At 45.9% G+C, this 21,996-nt stretch overlaps 5 non-coding genes and 3 pseudogenes across 5 annotated transcripts; all 8 read left to right on the forward strand.

Moving 5' to 3' along the window:
* Positions 1 to 935: 935 nt before the first annotated feature.
* On the forward strand, positions 936 to 1,126 carry LOC130337952 (U2 spliceosomal RNA). The gene has a single exon (XR_008878752.1). It is a non-coding gene; the product is annotated as a U2 spliceosomal RNA (small nuclear RNA).
* Positions 1,127 to 3,212: 2,086 nt separating this feature from the next.
* On the forward strand, positions 3,213 to 3,403 carry LOC130337953 (U2 spliceosomal RNA). Its single transcript, XR_008878753.1, has one exon. It is a non-coding gene; the product is annotated as a U2 spliceosomal RNA (small nuclear RNA).
* A 2,082-nt stretch (positions 3,404 to 5,485) lies between these two features.
* Positions 5,486 to 5,676, forward strand: LOC130338015 (U2 spliceosomal RNA). The gene has a single exon (XR_008878793.1). It is a non-coding gene; the product is annotated as a U2 spliceosomal RNA (small nuclear RNA).
* Positions 5,677 to 7,761: 2,085 nt separating this feature from the next.
* Positions 7,762 to 7,898, forward strand: LOC130337979 (U2 spliceosomal RNA; annotated as a pseudogene).
* Positions 7,899 to 9,348: 1,450 nt separating this feature from the next.
* LOC130337972 (U2 spliceosomal RNA) lies at positions 9,349 to 9,523 on the forward strand (annotated as a pseudogene).
* A 2,103-nt stretch (positions 9,524 to 11,626) lies between these two features.
* LOC130338016 (U2 spliceosomal RNA) lies at positions 11,627 to 11,817 on the forward strand. The gene has a single exon (XR_008878794.1). It is a non-coding gene; the product is annotated as a U2 spliceosomal RNA (small nuclear RNA).
* Positions 11,818 to 13,913: 2,096 nt separating this feature from the next.
* Positions 13,914 to 14,104, forward strand: LOC130338017 (U2 spliceosomal RNA). The gene has a single exon (XR_008878795.1). It is a non-coding gene; the product is annotated as a U2 spliceosomal RNA (small nuclear RNA).
* Positions 14,105 to 16,194: 2,090 nt separating this feature from the next.
* LOC130337976 (U2 spliceosomal RNA) lies at positions 16,195 to 16,320 on the forward strand (annotated as a pseudogene).
* Positions 16,321 to 21,996: the final 5,676 nt, after the last annotated feature.

Here is a 21,996-nt window from a genome sequence, read left to right on the forward strand (position 1 = left end):
TCGGCGGAGAAATATATATATATATATATATATATATATATATATATATATATATATATATACGCGCACACACACACATATATATAAACGTATTCTCCGTTGAGATATTGCAGCCGCTGCTGTGTCCAGGCCCAGGAGCCTTAGCACTGTGCTGTGATGTCACTCAATACCACTGACATCACTAGGTGTAAACAACATCTCTCCTTTGCTGTGTATGTGACTATGGAGCTGTTTGGTGATGTCGTCTATTATGATCTTCATAGAAGCAACAGGAGATTGTTGCATCCATCTAGAACCCTCAGAACTACAGTGCTATGATGTCACTCACTTCCACAGGCCTTGCAGAGTGTAAACAACAACAACCCAGCTTTGTTGTGTATGTAACCATAGGGATTTGTGATGTCACCTAGAACCTTCACAGCAGCGACAGCTTTATGAGGAGCATCAGCACTGCTCTGCCTGAGCAGAACCATCACCGCCATAGGTTGTCAAATAACCCGGGTTTAACCCACACAGGTAAGTCCAATGGGGTGCAGGCATGTCCTCTATGCTTACAGCTTCCCGTGGGTGTTGGTTTGATACCGTTTGGGGACAGCCAAGGAGGCATCTGCAGGCAACAAAGGTAGGTGTGTGCTTGTGTGTGTGTTTCCTATGCAGATCCTAAGCCCAGTGTCACATGCAAGTAGGAGGAGTAAGAAGGGTTCCTGGCAAATCCGGGTTATGGATTGCATTTAAAAAGGCCCCGTGGGAGTGCAATGGGCCCCTGTCTTGCTGCTTAGCAATAATGGTATGGGTTTAGGTTCTGCTGTGTGTACTGGTGGTTGACTGCCCCCCAGCCCAGAGTGTGCATGGAAAATTGTCTGGCAGCCTCCCTGACAGCAAGCAGTGATAGTGCCCATGAAGGGCACCTTGTTGGGCCCGCCCCTTTCACGGTTATCGCTTCTCGGCCTTTTGGCTAAGATCAAGTGTAGTATCTGTTCTTATCAGTTTAATATCTGATACGTCCCCTATCTGGGGACCATATATTAAATGGATTTTTGAGAACGGGGGCCGATTTCGAAGCTTGCTTCCGTCGCCCTATGCATTGACTCGATATGGCAGTAGCTTCGGGTACAGTGCACCACCCCCTTACAGGGTTAAAAAGAAAGATTCCTACTTTCATTGCTACCTGCTTGCTGGCTAGCCAGCTAGCCAGCCCTGTGGGCCTTGCTGCTGCTGCAGCCAAAAAACAAAAGGTGGTGCTGCTGCTGCTTCTGCTGCTTCTGCTTCTGCTTGTGTCTGGCCGCTGTTGGAGCGTCCAGGCACAGGACTTCTGCTGCTGCTGACTAAATGGCCTCCTTAATTGGATCATTTGAGTAGCCAGCACACCTGTGCAGGTAGGGCATGACATGATAGGCAGCTGCCTTGATAGCGGGTGGGTGCTGAATGTTCCTAATTGACAAAATAAGATTAATGCTTATGAAGAAATATAAAATCTCATCCCTTCCCCAATATCGCGCCACACCCCTACCCCTTAATTCCCTGGTTGAACTTGATGGACATATGTCTTTTTTCGACCGTACTAACTATGTAACTATGTAACATAACATGGGGGGGGGGGGGGGGGGGTCTCCTGGCTGTTCACACAGGTGTGTCATTGCTGTACATTGACCATGCATTGCTTCTGTGGTATTGCAAAGGCAAAGACAAATGCTTCCAGCCATCCATTGCACTAATGGATTGGTCATCAGCTGGCTGTCTATGTCCCGCATCAATATAGACCAAAGTACAGAGGGTTAGGCTATGCTATTGTGCACCTACCTGATGCATCAGAAGGTGCGAGGCCCTTGCTAAATTCTGTGCACAGACTTTGAGATCTATACTTTAGACTGTATCTAAACCTGCTCCAACATGGACTGACATTCTGGCCTACTTTCAGCCGATGCGACTTGTCTGTCGCTGAACAGTCGCTTTTTATGTATTCAGCACCTATGTATAATGTTGTAAAAATGCTCTAGAAGCTAAAGTCGCAGAAATGTCACACATATTTGGCCTGCAACTTTCTGTGCGACAAATTCAGACAGGAAAAATCAGTATAAATCCTTAGAAAATTATCCCCCAGTGTCTCCATCTGCTGGCGGTATTGAATAAGCATTGCTGCACTGATGGGGTATGCATTAGACGAAAAAAAAGAAGAAAAAGAAGAATAATACGCCCAGAAAAGAGGCGAAAAGGAGAAAAACGTAAAAAAACGTGAAAAAAAAGTAAGAGGAAGAGAAGGGAAAAAAAGGTGGAAATGGGTTTAAAAGTGATTTCGGCGGAGATATATATATATATATATATATATATATATATATATACGCGCACACACACACATATATATAAACGTATTCTCCGTTGAGATATTGCAGCCGCTGCTGTGTCCAGGCCCAGGAGCCTTAGCACTGTGCTGTGATGTCACTCAATACCACTGACATCACTAGGTGTAAACAACATCTCTCCTTTGCTGTGTATGTGACTATGGAGCTGTTTGGTGATGTCGTCTATTATGGCCTTCATAGAAGCAACAGGAGATTGTTGCATCCATCTAGAACCCTCAGAACTACAGTGCTATGATGTCACTCACTTCCACAGGCCTTGCAGAGTGTAAACAACAACAACCCAGCTTTGTTGTGTATGTAACCATAGGGATTTGTGATGTCACCTAGAACCTTCACAGCAGCGACAGCTTTATGAGGAGCATCAGCACTGCTCTGCCTGAGCAGAACCATCACCGCCATAGGTTGTCAAATAACCCGGGTTTAACCCACACAGGTAAGTCCAATGGGGTGCAGGCATGTCCTCTATGCTTACAGCTTCCCGTGGGTGTTGGTTTGATACCGTTTGGAGACAGCCAAGGAGGCATCTGCAGGCAACAAAGGTAGGTGTGTGCTTGTGTGTGTGTTTCCTATGCAGATCCTAAGCCCAGTGTCACATGCAAGTAGGAGGAGTAAGAAGGGTTCCTGGCAAATCCGGGTTATGGATTGCATTTAAAAAGGCCCCGTGGGAGTGCAATGGGCCCCTGTCTTGCTGCTTAGCAATAATGGTATGGGTTTAGGTTCTGCTGTGTGTACTGGTGGTTGACTGCCCCCCAGCCCAGAGTGTGCATGGAAAATTGTCTGGCAGCCTCCCTGACAGCAAGCAGTGATAGTGCCCATGAAGGGCACCTTGTTGGGCCCGCCCCTTTCACGGTTATCGCTTCTCGGCCTTTTGGCTAAGATCAAGTGTAGTATCTGTTCTTATCAGTTTAATATCTGATACGTCCCCTATCTGGGGACCATATATTAAATGGATTTTTGAGAACGGGGGCCGATTTCGAAGCTTGCTTCCGTCGCCCTATGCATTGACTCGATATGGCAGTAGCTTCGGGTACAGTGCACCACCCCCTTACAGGGTTAAAAAGAAAGATTCCTACTTTCATTGCTACCTGCTTGCTGGCTAGCCAGCTAGCCAGCCCTGTGGGCCTTGCTGCTGCTGCAGCCAAAAAACAAAAGGTGGTGCTTCTGCTGCTTCTGCTTCTGCTTGTGTCTGGCCGCTGTTGGAGCGTCCAGGCACAGGACTTCTGCTGCTGCTGACTAAATGGCCTCCTTAATTGGATCATTTGAGTAGCCAGCACACCTGTGCAGGTAGGGCATGACATGATAGGCAGCTGCCTTGATAGCGGGTGGGTGCTGAATGTTCCTAATTGACAAAATAAGATTAATGCTTATGAAGAAATATAAAATCTCATCCCTTCCCCAATATCGCGCCACACCCCTACCCCTTAATTCCCTGGTTGAACTTGATGGACATATGTCTTTTTTCGACCGTACTAACTATGTAACTATGTAACATAACATGGGGGGGGGGGGGGGGGGTCTCCTGGCTGTTCACACAGGTGTGTCATTGCTGTACATTGACCATGCATTGCTTCTGTGGTATTGCAAAGGCAAAGACAAATGCTTCCAGCCATCCATTGCACTAATGGATTGGTCATCAGCTGGCTGTCTATGTCCCGCATCAATATAGACCAAAGTACAGAGGGTTAGGCTATGCTATTGTGCACCTACCTGATGCATCAGAAGGTGCGAGGCCCTTGCTAAATTCTGTGCACAGACTTTGAGATCTATACTTTAGACTGTATCTAAACCTGCTCCAACATGGACTGACATTCTGGCCTACTTTCAGCCGATGCGACTTGTCTGTCGCTGAACAGTCGCTTTTTATGTATTCAGCACCTATGTATAATGTTGTAAAAATGCTCTAGAAGCTAAAGTCGCAGAAATGTCACACATATTTGGCCTGCAACTTTCTGTGCGACAAATTCAGACAGGAAAAATCAGTATAAATCCTTAGAAAATTATCCCCCAGTGTCTCCATCTGCTGGCGGTATTGAATAAGCATTGCTGCACTGATGGGGTATGCATTAGACGAAAAAAAAGAAGAAAAAGAAGAATAATACGCCCAGAAAAGAGGCGAAAAGGAGAAAAACGTAAAAAAACGTGAAAAAAAAGTAAGAGGAAGAGAAGGGAAAAAAAGGTGGAAATGGGTTTAAAAGTGATTTCGGCGGAGAAATATATATATATATATATATATATATATATATATATATATACGCGCACACACACACATATATATAAACGTATTCTCCGTTGAGATATTGCAGCCGCTGCTGTGTCCAGGCCCAGGAGCCTTAGCACTGTGCTGTGATGTCACTCAATACCACTGACATCACTAGGTGTAAACAACATCTCTCCTTTGCTGTGTATGTGACTATGGAGCTGTTTGGTGATGTCGTCTATTATGGCCTTCATAGAAGCAACAGGAGATTGTTGCATCCATCTAGAACCCTCAGAACTACAGTGCTATGATGTCACTCACTTCCACAGGCCTTGCAGAGTGTAAACAACAACAACCCAGCTTTGTTGTGTATGTAACCATAGGGATTTGTGATGTCACCTAGAACCTTCACAGCAGCGACAGCTTTATGAGGAGCATCAGCACTGCTCTGCCTGAGCAGAACCATCACCGCCATAGGTTGTCAAATAACCCGGGTTTAACCCACACAGGTAAGTCCAATGGGGTGCAGGCATGTCCTCTATGCTTACAGCTTCCCGTGGGTGTTGGTTTGATACCGTTTGGGGACAGCCAAGGAGGCATCTGCAGGCAACAAAGGTAGGTGTGTGCTTGTGTGTGTGTTTCCTATGCAGATCCTAAGCCCAGTGTCACATGCAAGTAGGAGGAGTAAGAAGGGTTCCTGGCAAATCCGGGTTATGGATTGCATTTAAAAAGGCCCCGTGGGAGTGCAATGGGCCCCTGTCTTGCTGCTTAGCAATAATGGTATGGGTTTAGGTTCTGCTGTGTGTACTGGTGGTTGACTGCCCCCCAGCCCAGAGTGTGCATGGAAAATTGTCTGGCAGCCTCCCTGACAGCAAGCAGTGATAGTGCCCATGAAGGGCACCTTGTTGGGCCCGCCCCTTTCACGGTTATCGCTTCTCGGCCTTTTGGCTAAGATCAAGTGTAGTATCTGTTCTTATCAGTTTAATATCTGATACGTCCCCTATCTGGGGACCATATATTAAATGGATTTTTGAGAACGGGGGCCGATTTCGAAGCTTGCTTCCGTCGCCCTATGCATTGACCCGATATGGCAGTATCTTCGGGTACAGTGCACCACCCCCTTACAGGGTTAAAAAGAAAGATTCCTACTTTCATTGCTACCTGCTTGCTGGCTAGCCAGCTAGCCAGCCCTGTGGGCCTTGCTGCTGCTGCAGCCAAAAAACAAAAGGTGGTGCTGCTGCTGCTTCTGCTGCTTCTGCTTCTGCTTGTGTCTGGCCGCTGTTGGAGCGTCCAGGCACAGGACTTCTGCTGCTGCTGACTAAATGGCCTCCTTAATTGGATCATTTGAGTAGCCAGCACACCTGTGCAGGTAGGGCATGACATGATAGGCAGCTGCCTTGATAGCGGGTGGGTGCTGAATGTTCCTAATTGACAAAATAAGATTAATGCTTATGAAGAAATATAAAATCTCATCCCTTCCCCAATATCGCGCCACACCCCTACCCCTTAATTCCCTGGTTGAACTTGATGGACATATGTCTTTTTTCGACCGTACTAACTATGTAACTATGTAACATAACATGGGGGGGGGGGGGGGGTCTCCTGGCTGTTCACACAGGTGTGTCATTGCTGTACATTGACCATGCATTGCTTCTGTGGTATTGCAAAGGCAAAGACAAATGCTTCCAGCCATCCATTGCACTAATGGATTGGTCATCAGCTGGCTGTCTATGTCCCGCATCAATATAGACCAAAGTACAGAGGGTTAGGCTATGCTATTGTGCACCTACCTGATGCATCAGAAGGTGCGAGGCCCTTGCTAAATTCTGTGCACAGACTTTGAGATCTATACTTTAGACTGTATCTAAACCTGCTCCAACATGGACTGACATTCTGGCCTACTTTCAGCCGATGCGACTTGTCTGTCGCTGAACAGTCGCTTTTTATGTATTCAGCACCTATGTATAATGTTGTAAAAATGCTCTAGAAGCTAAAGTCGCAGAAATGTCACACATATTTGGCCTGCAACTTTCTGTGCGACAAATTCAGACAGGAAAAATCAGTATAAATCCTTAGAAAATTATCCCCCAGTGTCTCCATCTGCTGGCGGTATTGAATAAGCATTGCTGCACTGATGGGGTATGCATTAGACGAAAAAAAAGAAGAAAAAGAAGAATAATACGCCCAGAAAAGAGGCGAAAAGGAGAAAAACGTAAAAAAACGTGAAAAAAAAGTAAGAGGAAGAGAAGGGAAAAAAAGGTGGAAATGGGTTTAAAAGTGATTTCGGCGGAGAAATATATATATATATATATATATATATATATATATATACGCGCACACACACACATATATATAAACGTATTCTCCGTTGAGATATTGCAGCCGCTGCTGTGTCCAGGCCCAGGAGCCTTAGCACTGTGCTGTGATGTCACTCAATACCACTGACATCACTAGGTGTAAACAACATCTCTCCTTTGCTGTGTATGTGACTATGGAGCTGTTTGGTGATGTCGTCTATTATGGCCTTCATAGAAGCAACAGGAGATTGTTGCATCCATCTAGAACCCTCAGAACTACAGTGCTATGATGTCACTCACTTCCACAGGCCTTGCAGAGTGTAAACAACAACAACCCAGCTTTGTTGTGTATGTAACCATAGGGATTTGTGATGTCACCTAGAACCTTCACAGCAGCGACAGCTTTATGAGGAGCATCAGCACTGCTCTGCCTGAGCAGAACCATCACCGCCATAGGTTGTCAAATAACCCGGGTTTAACCCACACAGGTAGGTCCAATGGGGTGCAGGCATGTCCTCTATGCTTACAGCTTCCCGTGGGTGTTGGTTTGATACCGTTTGGGGACAGCCAAGGAGGCATCTGCAGGCAACAAAGGTAGGTGTGTGCTTGTGTGTGTGTTTCCTATGCAGATCCTAAGCCCAGTGTCACATGCAAGTAGGAGGAGTAAGAAGGGTTCCTGGCAAATCCGGGTTATGGATTGCATTTAAAAAGGCCCCGTGGGAGTGCAATGGGCCCCTGTCTTGCTGCTTAGCAATAATGGTATGGGTTTAGGTTCTGCTGTGTGTACTGGTGGTTGACTGCCCCCCAGCCCAGAGTGTGCATGGAAAATTGTCTGGCAGCCTCCCTGACAGCAAGCAGTGATAGTGCCCATGAAGGGCACCTTGTTGGGCCCGCCCCTTTCACGGTTATCGCTTCTCGGCCTTTTGGCTAGGATCAAGTGTAGTATCTGCTCACTTGGTCTGGTCAGAGGGTGTCTGGGGTACCCGGCTCCTTGGCCTGGGGGGATCGTCCTTCTTAACGGAGGGACTTCACCCCCCTGCTGCTATTAGGGAGCCGGCTTAGTCCCCAGACAACGGGAGGCGATCACCCTTCACTGCCCACTCTTTGGTGGGGGAGTGTTTTTCTGTCCCTGCCTGGACACGCCTATTGAAGATGGAAGAGATCATGGACACCTCTCAATCTGTTGGAGAGGAGGTTCCTTTTTTTGGGAAGATCAAGAATGGGGTCCGGATCCTGCTGAAAGACCTTGAGAAGAAAAGAAGAGGACTTTCCTTTGTAATGGAGGAAATTCTTTTTGGAGTTTTGGAAATTGCAAAGACACAAATCCTTTCCATGTTGGAATTTCCAAAGAAAGGGTGCTTTGATGTTATTTTGGTTTCCGAAGAGGATTATGATTTATTTTGGAAGAAATTTGAGACAATCAAGTCTGATCCAGTGTGGGAGGGCGTGGAAGTCATTCCCCACTTTCCCAGGAGAGAAAGAATTTTAACGGTGAGGATGTATAGTCCTTACGTCCCTGAGGAGGATATTATAATTCTTTTGACCCAATTTTGTGAGGAAATTGCGCCACTTGGGAAAATTTATAATCAGTATGGAGTCTGGACAACAAAGTGGAGATTTAAAGTAAAGTTCAAGGAAGACGCAGATGGAAGAGTTCTTTATCCCCCTGCCCGTTTTAAAATAGGGGTTATCAATGGAGATATGTTTTTTGCAGGTATGCAGAATTTCTGTAGAAAATGCAAGAAATATGGCCATTTAAAGGAAGAGTGCACCTCAATGTGGTGCCAAAAATGCCAAAAAGAAGGTCATGAAATCGAATCCTGTAGCCAAAAAAGTAAATGTAATTTATGTAACAAAATTGGTCACATGTATGTGAACTGTCCAAAGAGGAAGAAGAAAAGAGAAGAAGAAGTTTCTGAACAAGAGCCAGAAATTAAAAGATCTGTGGTAACCCAAGAGCCAAAAATTGTTGGAAAAGAGATGATAGTAGAAGAAAAGAACATTGGAGAGCATAAGAGTAAAAAGAAAAATGAAGAGCCGGTGAGAGATTTAAGAGGATATTCAGGGTCTTTCCAAACTATTTTGGAGAGAGCTCCAGATGAGGAAAGAGAATTGTTCTTACAGGACCTGGATGATCTATTATCCACCTTTAAAGCCCAGTTGCCTGCAGTAAGAAACAAAGTTTATGATTCTTTTCGCCCTGACGTGGATCGATTTATGGTAACTTATAAAATACCGGCCTGGTTGGCCATCCCAGTAAAAAGGGAAATGGAAAAAGGAAGCTTAACCTATGGTTTAATTGATTACTTGGCAGTTTACGCCCGGAGAAAGGGAATGAATTTATTATAATTTTGGAATGTTTATTATTTTTATTGTTGTTATAATATTTTATTTCAATTTGTCTTTTTTTAGGAATAAATAAAAGTGTTACCTGATGATGAACAAAACAATCGAGTCCATATAAGATCTTGGAGCTCTGATTGAGTTCTGAGGGCTAACTTAAAAAAAAAAAAAAATCTGTTCTTATCAGTTTAATATCTGATACGTCCCCTATCTGGGGACCATATATTAAATGGATTTTTGAGAACGGGGGCCGATTTCGAAGCTTGCTTCCGTCGCCCTATGCATTGACCCGATATGGCAGTATCTTCGGGTACAGTGCACCACCCCCTTACAGGGTTAAAAAGAAAGATTCCTACTTTCATTGCTACCTGCTTGCTGGCTAGCCAGCTAGCCAGCCCTGTGGGCCTTGCTGCTGCTGCAGCCAAAAAACAAAAGGTGGTGCTGCTGCTGCTTCTGCTGCTTCTGCTTCTGCTTGTGTCTGGCCGCTGTTGGAGCGTCCAGGCACAGGACTTCTGCTGCTGCTGACTAAATGGCCTCCTTAATTGGATCATTTGAGTAGCCAGCACACCTGTGCAGGTAGGGCATGACATGATAGGCAGCTGCCTTGATAGCGGGTGGGTGCTGAATGTTCCTAATTGACAAAATAAGATTAATGCTTATGAAGAAATATAAAATCTCATCCCTTCCCCAATATCGCGCCACACCCCTACCCCTTAATTCCCTGGTTGAACTTGATGGACATATGTCTTTTTTCGACCGTACTAACTATGTAACATAACATGGGGGGGGGGGGGGGGTCTCCTGGCTGTTCACACAGGTGTGTCATTGCTGTACATTGACCATGCATTGCTTCTGTGGTATTGCAAAGGCAAAGACAAATGCTTCCAGCCATCCATTGCACTAATGGATTGGTCATCAGCTGGCTGTCTATGTCCCGCATCAATATAGACCAAAGTACAGAGGGTTAGGCTATGCTATTGTGCACCTACCTGATGCATCAGAAGGTGCGAGGCCCTTGCTAAATTCTGTGCACAGACTTTGAGATCTATACTTTAGACTGTATCTAAACCTGCTCCAACATGGACTGACATTCTGGCCTACTTTCAGCCGATGCGACTTGTCTGTCGCTGAACAGTCGCTTTTTATGTATTCAGCACCTATGTATAATGTTGTAAAAATGCTCTAGAAGCTAAAGTCGCAGAAATGTCACACATATTTGGCCTGCAACTTTCTGTGCGACAAATTCAGACAGGAAAAATCAGTATAAATCCTTAGAAAATTATCCCCCAGTGTCTCCATCTGCTGGCGGTATTGAATAAGCATTGCTGCACTGATGGGGTATGCATTAGACGAAAAAAAAGAAGAAAAAGAAGAATAATACGCCCAGAAAAGAGGCGAAAAGGAGAAAAACGTAAAAAAACGTGAAAAAAAAGTAAGAGGAAGAGAAGGGAAAAAAAGGTGGAAATGGGTTTAAAAGTGATTTCGGCGGAGAAATATATATAGATATATATATATATATATATATATATATATATATATATATATATATATATATACGCGCACACACACACATATATATAAACGTATTCTCCGTTGAGATATTGCAGCCGCTGCTGTGTCCAGGCCCAGGAGCCTTAGCACTGTGCTGTGATGTCACTCAATACCACTGACATCACTAGGTGTAAACAACATCTCTCCTTTGCTGTGTATGTGACTATGGAGCTGTTTGGTGATGTCGTCTATTATGGCCTTCATAGAAGCAACAGGAGATTGTTGCATCCATCTAGAACCCTCAGAACTACAGTGCTATGATGTCACTCACTTCCACAGGCCTTGCAGAGTGTAAACAACAACAACCCAGCTTTGTTGTGTATGTAACCATAGGGATTTGTGATGTCACCTAGAACCTTCACAGCAGCGACAGCTTTATGAGGAGCATCAGCACTGCTCTGCCTGAGCAGAACCATCACCGCCATAGGTTGTCAAATAACCCGGGTTTAACCCACACAGGTAAGTCCAATGGGGTGCAGGCATGTCCTCTATGCTTACAGCTTCCCGTGGGTGTTGGTTTGATACCGTTTGGGGACAGCCAAGGAGGCATCTGCAGGCAACAAAGGTAGGTGTGTGCTTGTGTGTGTGTTTCCTATGCAGATCCTAAGCCCAGTGTCACATGCAAGTAGGAGGAGTAAGAAGGGTTCCTGGCAAATCCGGGTTATGGATTGCATTTAAAAAGGCCCCGTGGGAGTGCAATGGGCCCCTGTCTTGCTGCTTAGCAATAATGGTATGGGTTTAGGTTCTGCTGTGTGTACTGGTGGTTGACTGCCCCCCAGCCCAGAGTGTGCATGGAAAATTGTCTGGCAGCCTCCCTGACAGCAAGCAGTGATAGTGCCCATGAAGGGCACCTTGTTGGGCCCGCCCCTTTCACGGTTATCGCTTCTCGGCCTTTTGGCTAAGATCAAGTGTAGTATCTGTTCTTATCAGTTTAATATCTGATACGTCCCCTATCTGGGGACCATATATTAAATGGATTTTTGAGAACGGGGGCCGATTTCGAAGCTTGCTTCCGTCGCCCTATGCATTGACCCGATATGGCAGTATCTTCGGGTACAGTGCACCACCCCCTTACAGGGTTAAAAAGAAAGATTCCTACTTTCATTGCTACCTGCTTGCTGGCTAGCCAGCTAGCCAGCCCTGTGGGCCTTGCTGCTGCTGCTGCAGCCAAAAAACAAAAGGTGGTGCTGCTGCTGCTTCTGCTGCTTCTGCTTCTGCTTGTGTCTGGCCGCTGTTGGAGCGTCCAGGCACAGGACTTCTGCTGCTGCTGACTAAATGGCCTCCTTAATTGGATCATTTGAGTAGCCAGCACACCTGTGCAGGTAGGGCATGACATGATAGGCAGCTGCCTTGATAGCGGGTGGGTGCTGAATGTTCCTAATTGACAAAATAAGATTAATGCTTATGAAGAAATATAAAATCTCATCCCTTCCCCAATATCGCGCCACACCCCTACCCCTTAATTCCCTGGTTGAACTTGATGGACATATGTCTTTTTTCGACCGTACTAACTATGTAACTATGTAACATAACATGGGGGGGGGGGGTCTCCTGGCTGTTCACACAGGTGTGTCATTGCTGTACATTGACCATGCATTGCTTCTGTGGTATTGCAAAGGCAAAGACAAATGCTTCCAGCCATCCATTGCACTAATGGATTGGTCATCAGCTGGCTGTCTATGTCCCGCATCAATATAGACCAAAGTACAGAGGGTTAGGCTATGCTATTGTGCACCTACCTGATGCATCAGAAGGTGCGAGGCCCTTGCTAAATTCTGTGCACAGACTTTGAGATCTATACTTTAGACTGTATCTAAACCTGCTCCAACATGGACTGACATTCTGGCCTACTTTCAGCCGATGCGACTTGTCTGTCGCTGAACAGTCGCTTTTTATGTATTCAGCACCTATGTATAATGTTGTAAAAATGCTCTAGAAGCTAAAGTCGCAGAAATGTCACACATATTTGGCCTGCAACTTTCTGTGCGACAAATTCAGACAGGAAAAATCAGTATAAATCCTTAGAAAATTATCCCCCAGTGTCTCCATCTGCTGGCGGTATTGAATAAGCATTGCTGCACTGATGGGGTATGCATTAGACGAAAAAAAAAGAAGAAAAAGAAGAATAATACGCCCAGAAAAGAGGCGAAAAGGAGAAAAACGTAAAAAAACGTGAAAAAAAAGTAAGAGGAAGAGAAGGGAAAAAAAGGTGGAAATGGGTTTAAAAGTGATTTCGGCGGAGAATATATATATATATATATATATATATATATATATATATATATATATATACGCGCACACACACACATATATATAAACGTATTCTCCGTTGAGATATTGCAGCCGCTGCTGTGTCCAGGCCCAGGAGCCTTAGCACTGTGCTGTGATGTCACTCAATACCACTGACATCACTAGGTGTAAACAACATCTCTCCTTTGCTGTGTATGTGACTATGGAGCTGTTTGGTGATGTCGTCTATTATGGCCTTCATAGAAGCAACAGGAGATTGTTGCATCCATCTAGAACCCTCAGAACTACAGTGCTATGATGTCACTCACTTCCACAGGCCTTGCAGAGTGTAAACAACAACAACCCAGCTTTGTTGTGTATGTAACCATAGGGATTTGTGATGTCACCTAGAACCTTCACAGCAGCGACAGCTTTATGAGGAGCATCAGCACTGCTCTGCCTGAGCAGAACCATCACCGCCATAGGTTGTCAAATAACCCGGGTTTAACCCACACAGGTAAGTCCAATGGGGTGCAGGCATGTCCTCTATGCTTACAGCTTCCCGTGGGTGTTGGTTTGATACCGTTTGGGGACAGCCAAGGAGGCATCTGCAGGCAACAAAGGTAGGTGTGTGCTTGTGTGTGTGTTTCCTATGCAGATCCTAAGCCCAGTGTCACATGCAAGTAGGAGGAGTAAGAAGGGTTCCTGGCAAATCCGGGTTATGGATTGCATTTAAAAAGGCCCCGTGGGAGTGCAATGGGCCCCTGTCTTGCTGCTTAGCAATAATGGTATGGGTTTAGGTTCTGCTGTGTGTACTGGTGGTTGACTGCCCCCCAGCCCAGAGTGTGCATGGAAAATTGTCTGGCAGCCTCCCTGACAGCAAGCAGTGATAGTGCCCATGAAGGGCACCTTGTTGGGCCCGCCCCTTTCACGGTTATCGCTTCTCGGCCTTTTGGCTAAGATCAAGTGTAGTATCTGTTCTTATCAGTTTAATATCTGATACGTCCCCTATCTGGGGACCATATATTAAATGGATTTTTGAGAACGGGGGCCGATTTCGAAGCTTGCTTCCGTCGCCCTATGCATTGACCCGATATGGCAGTATCTTCGGGTACAGTGCACCACCCCCTTACAGGGTTAAAAAGAAAGATTCCTACTTTCATTGCTACCTGCTTGCTGGCTAGCCAGCTAGCCAGCCCTGTGGGCCTTGCTGCTGCTGCAGCCAAAAAACAAAAGGTGGTGCTGCTGCTGCTTCTCTGCTTCTGCTGCTTCTGCTTCTGCTTGTGTCTGGCCGCTGTTGGAGCGTCCAGGCACAGGACTTCTGCTGCTGCTGACTAAATGGCCTCCTTAATTGGATCATTTGAGTAGCCAGCACACCTGTGCAGGTAGGGCATGACATGATAGGCAGCTGCCTTGATAGCGGGTGGGTGCTGAATGTTCCTAATTGACAAAATAAGATTAATGCTTATGAAGAAATATAAAATCTCATCCCTTCCCCAATATCGCGCCACACCCCTACCCCTTAATTCCCTGGTTGAACTTGATGGACATATGTCTTTTTTCGACCGTACTAACTATGTAACTATGTAACATAACATGGGGGGGGGGTCTCCTGGCTGTTCACACAGGTGTGTCATTGCTGTACATTGACCATGCATTGCTTCTGTGGTATTGCAAAGGCAAAGACAAATGCTTCCAGCCATCCATTGCACTAATGGATTGGTCATCAGCTGGCTGTCTATGTCCCGCATCAATATAGACCAAAGTACAGAGGGTTAGGCTATGCTATTGTGCACCTACCTGATGCATCAGAAGGTGCGAGGCCCTTGCTAAATTCTGTGCACAGACTTTGAGATCTATACTTTAGACTGTATCTAAACCTGCTCCAACATGGACTGACATTCTGGCCTACTTTCAGCCGATGCGACTTGTCTGTCGCTGAACAGTCGCTTTTTATGTATTCAGCACCTATGTATAATGTTGTAAAAATGCTCTAGAAGCTAAAGTCGCAGAAATGTCACACATATTTGGCCTGCAACTTTCTGTGCGACAAATTCAGACAGGAAAAATCAGTATAAATCCTTAGAAAATTATCCCCCAGTGTCATCATCTGCTGGCGGTATTGAATAAGCATTGCTGCACTGATGGGGTATGCATTAGACGAAAAAAAAGAAGAAAAAGAAGAATAATACGCCCAGAAAAGAGGCGAAAAGGAGAAAAACGTAAAAAAACGTGAAAAAAAAGTAAGAGGAAGAGAAGGGAAAAAAAGGTGGAAATGGGTTTAAAAGTGATTTCGGCGGAGAATATATATATATATATATATATATATATATATATATATATACGCGCACACACACACATATATATAAACGTATTCTCCGTTGAGATATTGCAGCCGCTGCTGTGTCCAGGCCCAGGAGCCTTAGCACTGTGCTGTGATGTCACTCAATACCACTGACATCACTAGGTGTAAACAACATCTCTCCTTTGCTGTGTATGTGACTATGGAGCTGTTTGGTGATGTCGTCTATTATGGCCTTCATAGAAGCAACAGGAGATTGTTGCATCCATCTAGAACCCTCAGAACTACAGTGCTATGATGTCACTCACTTCCACAGGCCTTGCAGAGTGTAAACAACAACAACCCAGCTTTGTTGTGTATGTAACCATAGGGATTTGTGATGTCACCTAGAACCTTCACAGCAGCGACAGCTTTATGAGGAGCATCAGCACTGCTCTGCCTGAGCAGAACCATCACCGCCATAGGTTGTCAAATAACCCGGGTTTAACCCACACAGGTAAGTCCAATGGGGTGCAGGCATGTCCTCTATGCTTACAGCTTCCCGTGGGTGTTGGTTTGATACCGTTTGGGGACAGCCAAGGAGGCATCTGCAGGCAACAAAGGTAGGTGTGTGCTTGTGTGTGTGTTTCCTATGCAGATCCTAAGCCCAGTGTCACATGCAAGTAGGAGGAGTAAGAAGGGTTCCTGGCAAATCCGGGTTATGGATTGCATTTAAAAAGGCACCGTGGGAGTGCAATGGGCCCCTGTCTTGCTGCTTAGCAATAATGGTATGGGTTTAGGTTCTGCTGTGTGTACTGGTGGTTGACTGCCCCCCAGCCCAGAGTGTGCATGGAAAATTGTCTGGCAGCCTCCCTGACAGCAAGCAGTGATAGTGCCCATGAAGGGCACCTTGTTGGGCCCGCCCCTTTCATGGTTATCGCTTCTCGGCCTTTTGGCTAAGATCAAGTGTAGTATCTGTTCTTATCAGTTTAATATCTGATACGTAGAATGCCCTTCTGGGGGGCGTGTCCTGCAGTGCATGGCGGCGGTCGCATAAACCTTGTGCTCCGCTGCAGCCCAGGCCTAATAGCGGCTACACAGCATTGATCCTGAGCATATCGCTACGGCAATTGTGCCCACCGGTACCTGAACTATCGGGGCACCTGATGATGACCCGGAGGCGAGGGAAAAAGAGCCCACTGAAGCTCACGGCGTTCTTTCCTGCTGCAGAGGCCTCACAAGATGGCGCGGCTCAGTGCGGGTCAGCGTCTCCGGCTACTGGAAGTGCCTCACCAGCGTCTTCATCCTCTCAGACGGGCTGCGCCCTGGAGGCTTCTCCTTCAACTCCTCCGATTCTCCTGACAGGCTGGTCGCCTTCGGTGCAGCAGGACCCGCAGGTACCGTTTTCCCCGATCTCCTCCAAGCCACTGGGAGCGGGGACCCTGCATACTAGAGGCCCAGGAGGCCCTGATGGGAGCTCTCCGTCGGCGCCCCTAACTGAACCTATTATGAGGGGGCTTCTCGCTGAGTTACATACCTCCATTCAGGGAGACATTAAGGCAGCCGTGTCCAATATACAGCATGAAATCTCCTCTCTTGGACACCGCACATCGCACATTGAGAACAAGATGGCGGAACTCACCTCTTCTCATAATGAAGTAGTGGACTTAGCTAATGGCCTGGAGGATGAGGTTGCCGCTCTTCAACTTAAGATAGCTGATATGGAGGACAGGTCTCGCCGAAACAATTTAAGGGTGAGAGGGGTGCCGGAGTCTGTGAAAACGGAGGACCTCAACACCTTCCTAACGGATTATTTTGCATTGTTGCTGCCTCAGGCTTCCACCCTAGATCTGCTAATGGACAGAGTCCACAGGCTCCCTAAGCCCAAAACCCTACCTGCTGCTACACCAAGGGATGTGATTCTGCGCCTTCACTTTTACCATATTAAGGAGCAATTGATGTTGGTGGCGCGCTCCTCACCCTCCCTACCAGATGGGTATTCGGGACTCCAACTTTTCACGGATCTCTCTGCTGCCACTCTAGCCAGGAGACGTGAGTTCAGTACAGGGACTAAAGCTCTCAGAGAAAAAGGGATCCCTTATAAATGGGGATTCCCTGTGAAATTGATTATCACCAATAAGGGGTCCAAACATGTGGTCTCTTCCCCGGAGACCCTTTTGCAACTGTGTGCGGAATGGAACTTGCCTGTTGATCTGACTGCTCAGAGGTCCCTGGACATACCACATGCTGCAAAGATAGCTGAGGAATGGAAGGTTGTCTCCCACCGCAAGAAAAAAATCAAGACATGAACTGTTCCTCTGCCTTTAGACAGGCCTGTCCGACTTGTCTCACTGGCTTGCGACTGGGGTATCCTTCCCCATCTTTTGGGTTACTTATCCTCTTAGTGCTCTGGATACTTTTCCTGAATGTTTAAACATTCGGCCTAACTGCAGTCGAATGTACTTACCTACCCCCATTAAGACCTACCACATGGTCTTTACTACTGCTTGCTCAATTTATTTGTTCTTTGTTGTTCGTTCTGTTTACTTGTTTTCTGTCCCGTTGGTCCTCCATCACTCACTTTCTCTGATAATGGATATGAGAGGCTCCTCTTGCGAGCTGCTAAGTGTAGATGTATCCTCTTCGACGGGAGTACCTGCTCCTTTTCAGTTTACTGTGCTAATGGTTCTGCTTTGCGTTGATGTATACTTTAACTATGGTTATTAAGGTTGTGTCTATGAATGTGCGGGGTCTTAACTCACCGTATAAAAGGTCTCTGGTGTGGAAGGAGGCTAGACGCCTAGCGGCCGATGTCCTCTGTATACAAGAATCCCATTTATTAGCCCTAGATGCCCATAGACTCCAAAATAAGAGATATCCACATATCTATCAAGCGCATGCTGTTCACAAAAAAGGAGGAGTGGCGATTGCATTTAAGAACACCCTGACGGTTACTGTCCAGCACTCTGTGATAGATGATAGAGGTCGTTTTATAATTATTGTGTGCTTACTAAACAATGTTCAATATACCTTAGGCTCCTTATATGCGCCTAATGCGAAACAGTGTACCTTCCTCAGGGCATTCTTGCGTAAATTGGAGTCCTTGAGAAAGGGACACTGCCTACTGCTAGGAGATTTTAATATGACCATGTGGCCTAGTGTAGATTCTACTTCGCCCAGTTTGAAAAAAGAACCCACAGGTTTCTTCACTAGTGTGTCCCAAAATGACCTATATGATGTTTGGCGTATATCCCACCCCACGGAAAGGGACTTCACCTTCTTTTCTCATGTGCATAAGATATACACCAGAATAGATTACGCCCTTACCTCCCACTCTCTCCTATCATTGGTTTCAGAGGCCCGAATTATGCCCATAGAATGGTCGGACCATTCCCCCATAAGCGTAACCATTAAAGAATCGCATAGCACCCGCCCGACCTATATTTGGAGACTTAACCCACTAATACTCCATAATCCTGAATACTCTGAAGCGACCAAGTTGGCGGTTGATGCCTACTTCCGCATTAATGATACTGGTGATGTCACAGACCCCATGCTTTGGTGTGCGTTTAAGGCTACAATTAGGGGTCACTTTATTAGTCAAACAGCCTATGACAGGAAGCTCCGCCAGACCAAAACTCTAGAACTCCAACAGCGCCTTGCGGAATTACATAGGCGCAATAAGACCTCGTGCTCTCCATCACTAATAGGAGAAATTTCTCAGGTTAGTGCTACCCTACACTCCCTCTCTTTACACAGCTATGAGATGGCACTGAGAAGGCTCAAAATGACATGGTATTGGCAGGGTAATAGATCTGGCTCTATACTGGCTAAACAACTTAAAAAACGTCAGGATAAGGAGAGAATCCCCTTCCTTACTAAATCTGATGGTTCTATAGTTACTGACCCTCAAAGTATAGCCAATTGTTTTGCAGATTTTTATGGTAAATTGTACAATCTTCAACATGACATTGCTACTCCACAGCCTGATGAAGCAGTTATCTCTTCTTTTCTGTCCTCTATGTCCCTCCCCTCTCTGTCCGCGGACCAAGCATCTGATCTTTGCTCTCCCTTCTCCACAGAAGAAATTCTTGAATGTATGCGTTCCCTCAAGCCCTCGAAGTCACCTGGCCCTGATGGTATTACAAATGAATTTTATAAGCGATTTGGCCCTTCCGTAGCTCCCTTTTTGACCAGAGCCTTTAACCGTATTAAGGAGAACGGTGTGCCCCCTAAGGAGATGTTGGATGCTCTGGTCATTACCATACCTAAACCTGGTAAGCCACTGGACTCTACCCTAAATTACAGACCAATCTCTCTCCTAAATAGTGATATTAAATTGTATGCCCTGGCTCTTGCTGCCAGGTTGAATAGGGTTTTGCCGGACCTAATTCACAGGGACCAGGTTGGCTTCGTCAAGGGTCGTCAAACGGTGGATGGTACGAGACGCTTTCTCGACATCATCACAAAAGCGCATTCCGATCGGACGCCTTCTCTCTTGCTATCCCTTGATGCGGAGAAGGCGTTCGATCGAGTGCACTGGGGATATTTGCGAAGTGTGCTGCGTAAGTTTGGTTTTCCCCACTCTTTGGAATCCGCCATTATGGCACTATATACGCTCCCATCTGCTAGAATTTACACGATGGGTACCCTTTCTAATAGTTTCTCACTTAGCAATGGGACTAGACAGGGGTGCCCACTGTCCCCCCTTATATTTACCTTAGTTATGGAGCCGCTTGCTCAATCCATCAGGGACTCCCCAGACATTGCGGGCATTCAAATAGGTAAAGTAGACCACAGGATTGGCTTGTTTGCCGACGATGTTATCATTAGTCTATCCAACCCCCTGAGTTCTTTAGGCCCAGTTATGGACATTATTGATGCCTTTAGTCGAGTTAGCTTTTATAAGATTAACCCCACAAAGTCGTGTATCTTACCATTGCAGATACCCACTGAGCAACAGCGAGTACTACAAGCTAAATATCCCTTTCAATGGGTCACTGACCAGATTCCTTACCTAGGCATAGTCCTTACTGCGTTGCCTGATAAGACAATTGCTTCTAATTTTGCTGTTATGCGGTCCCTGCTTACCAAAGAAATTGATCACTTCTCCAGGCTTCCTGTCTCATGGGCGGGACGTGTTGCCACTGCTAAGATGATGCTGCTCCCTAAAATTTTATATTTTTTTAGATGCCTGCCGATGATAGTGCCCGCCTCCTTCCTCTCACAACTACAGAGAATGCTCTTACGATTTATTTGGGATGGTAAGCATCCTAGGGTTGGTGCGAATATATTGTATCGCCCTGTGCATGAGGGGGGTATGGGGGTGCCGAACCTTAAAATGTACTATCACGCTGTTCTACTCGATCAGCTTAAAAAATGGTGGTGGCAGGACGCTCCCCCCCTGTGGGTAGATATTGAAGCTGCTGTCCTCAATGTTTCTAATTTTAATAACTTTCTCTGGGCATTGCGCTTTAACCCTACCTTTGCTCCCTCTTCTCCTTTCTCTACTATTGCGGCTGCTATCAGGTTGTGGAGTAAGGTGGCGCGAATTAAAAGTCTTTGTCCACCTAGAGTGAAGGATATCCCTTTAGCTGCTATAGGAGACTATATTCTAGATATAGATTTTAAGCCCTGCATAGATGCGGGCATCCTCACTGTGGCATTGATTAGCGATGCTAATGGGTTGATGCCTTTCACTGATATTGTACGCATGTTCTCTATATCACAGAAAGACTTTTACAAATATTTGAGGCTTAGACATTTTTTGAGGTCTCTCCCTTGGGATAGCTCTCGGCCTCGCACTGCGTATGAACATCATTTCCTGTGCAGGGACTCCTTTACTAGGGGTATCTCCCTTGCTTATGTAGCTTTGACTGAGGAGGAGGGGGAAATGGACAGTACGTTTAAGTCCAGATGGGAGGAGGACCTGGCGCGCAGATTCACGGCTGAGCAGTGGAGCTGTGTCTTTGACATGCACAAAAAATATTCTAAATGTGTTAATCATTTCGAAGCTTCTAGGAAGCTCCTATACCGATGGTACTACACGCCGGTTCGTCTGGCTAAAATATACCCTACCACCTCCCCAGTGTGTTGGAGATGTAACCGGGAAAGTGGTACCTTGCTACACGTGTGGTGGACTTGCCCGTTAATTGCACCTCTTTGGACCGAAATTAAGAAGTTATTGGACAACCTAGTGGACTGCCCCTTCTCATGGGGCCCAGAGAGTGCACTACTATTCCTGTCCCTAGAACAAGTTCCCCCGCATTATATGACCATTTTATATCATATTCTGATAGTTGTTAGGGCTCACATTGCTCGGAGGTGGAAGTCGACTGAGGTGCCAGGTCTTCCTGCCATTCTGGCGGAGGTGCATAGTAACCTCGTGTTGGAGGGATTGATAGCGAAGAGGTGTGGGGCTTCTAATAGCCGTATAGCTACTCTGTCCCAGTGGACGGACAGTTGTTCGACCTCAATTAGGGTCGTAGATTAGCTAATCGTATATGCACGATGTATCTCACTCTGATATGTGTATTATGATATGTGTATTATGATTATGATTGTATTGGTGGTCTCTCATTCCTTGTTTTATACATTATATATTGAGGACCTTACTGTTGTTCTTGTTATATGAAAATTTATAAATAAAGTTTTAAAAAAAAAAAAAAGGCCCCGTGGGAGTGCAATGGGCCCCTGTCTTGCTGCTTAGCAATAATGGTATGGGTTTAGGTTCTGCTG

This window comes from Hyla sarda, unplaced genomic scaffold, assembly GCF_029499605.1.
Source record: "Hyla sarda isolate aHylSar1 unplaced genomic scaffold, aHylSar1.hap1 scaffold_511, whole genome shotgun sequence".
NCBI classification, from domain to species: domain Eukaryota; kingdom Metazoa; phylum Chordata; class Amphibia; order Anura; family Hylidae; genus Hyla; species Hyla sarda.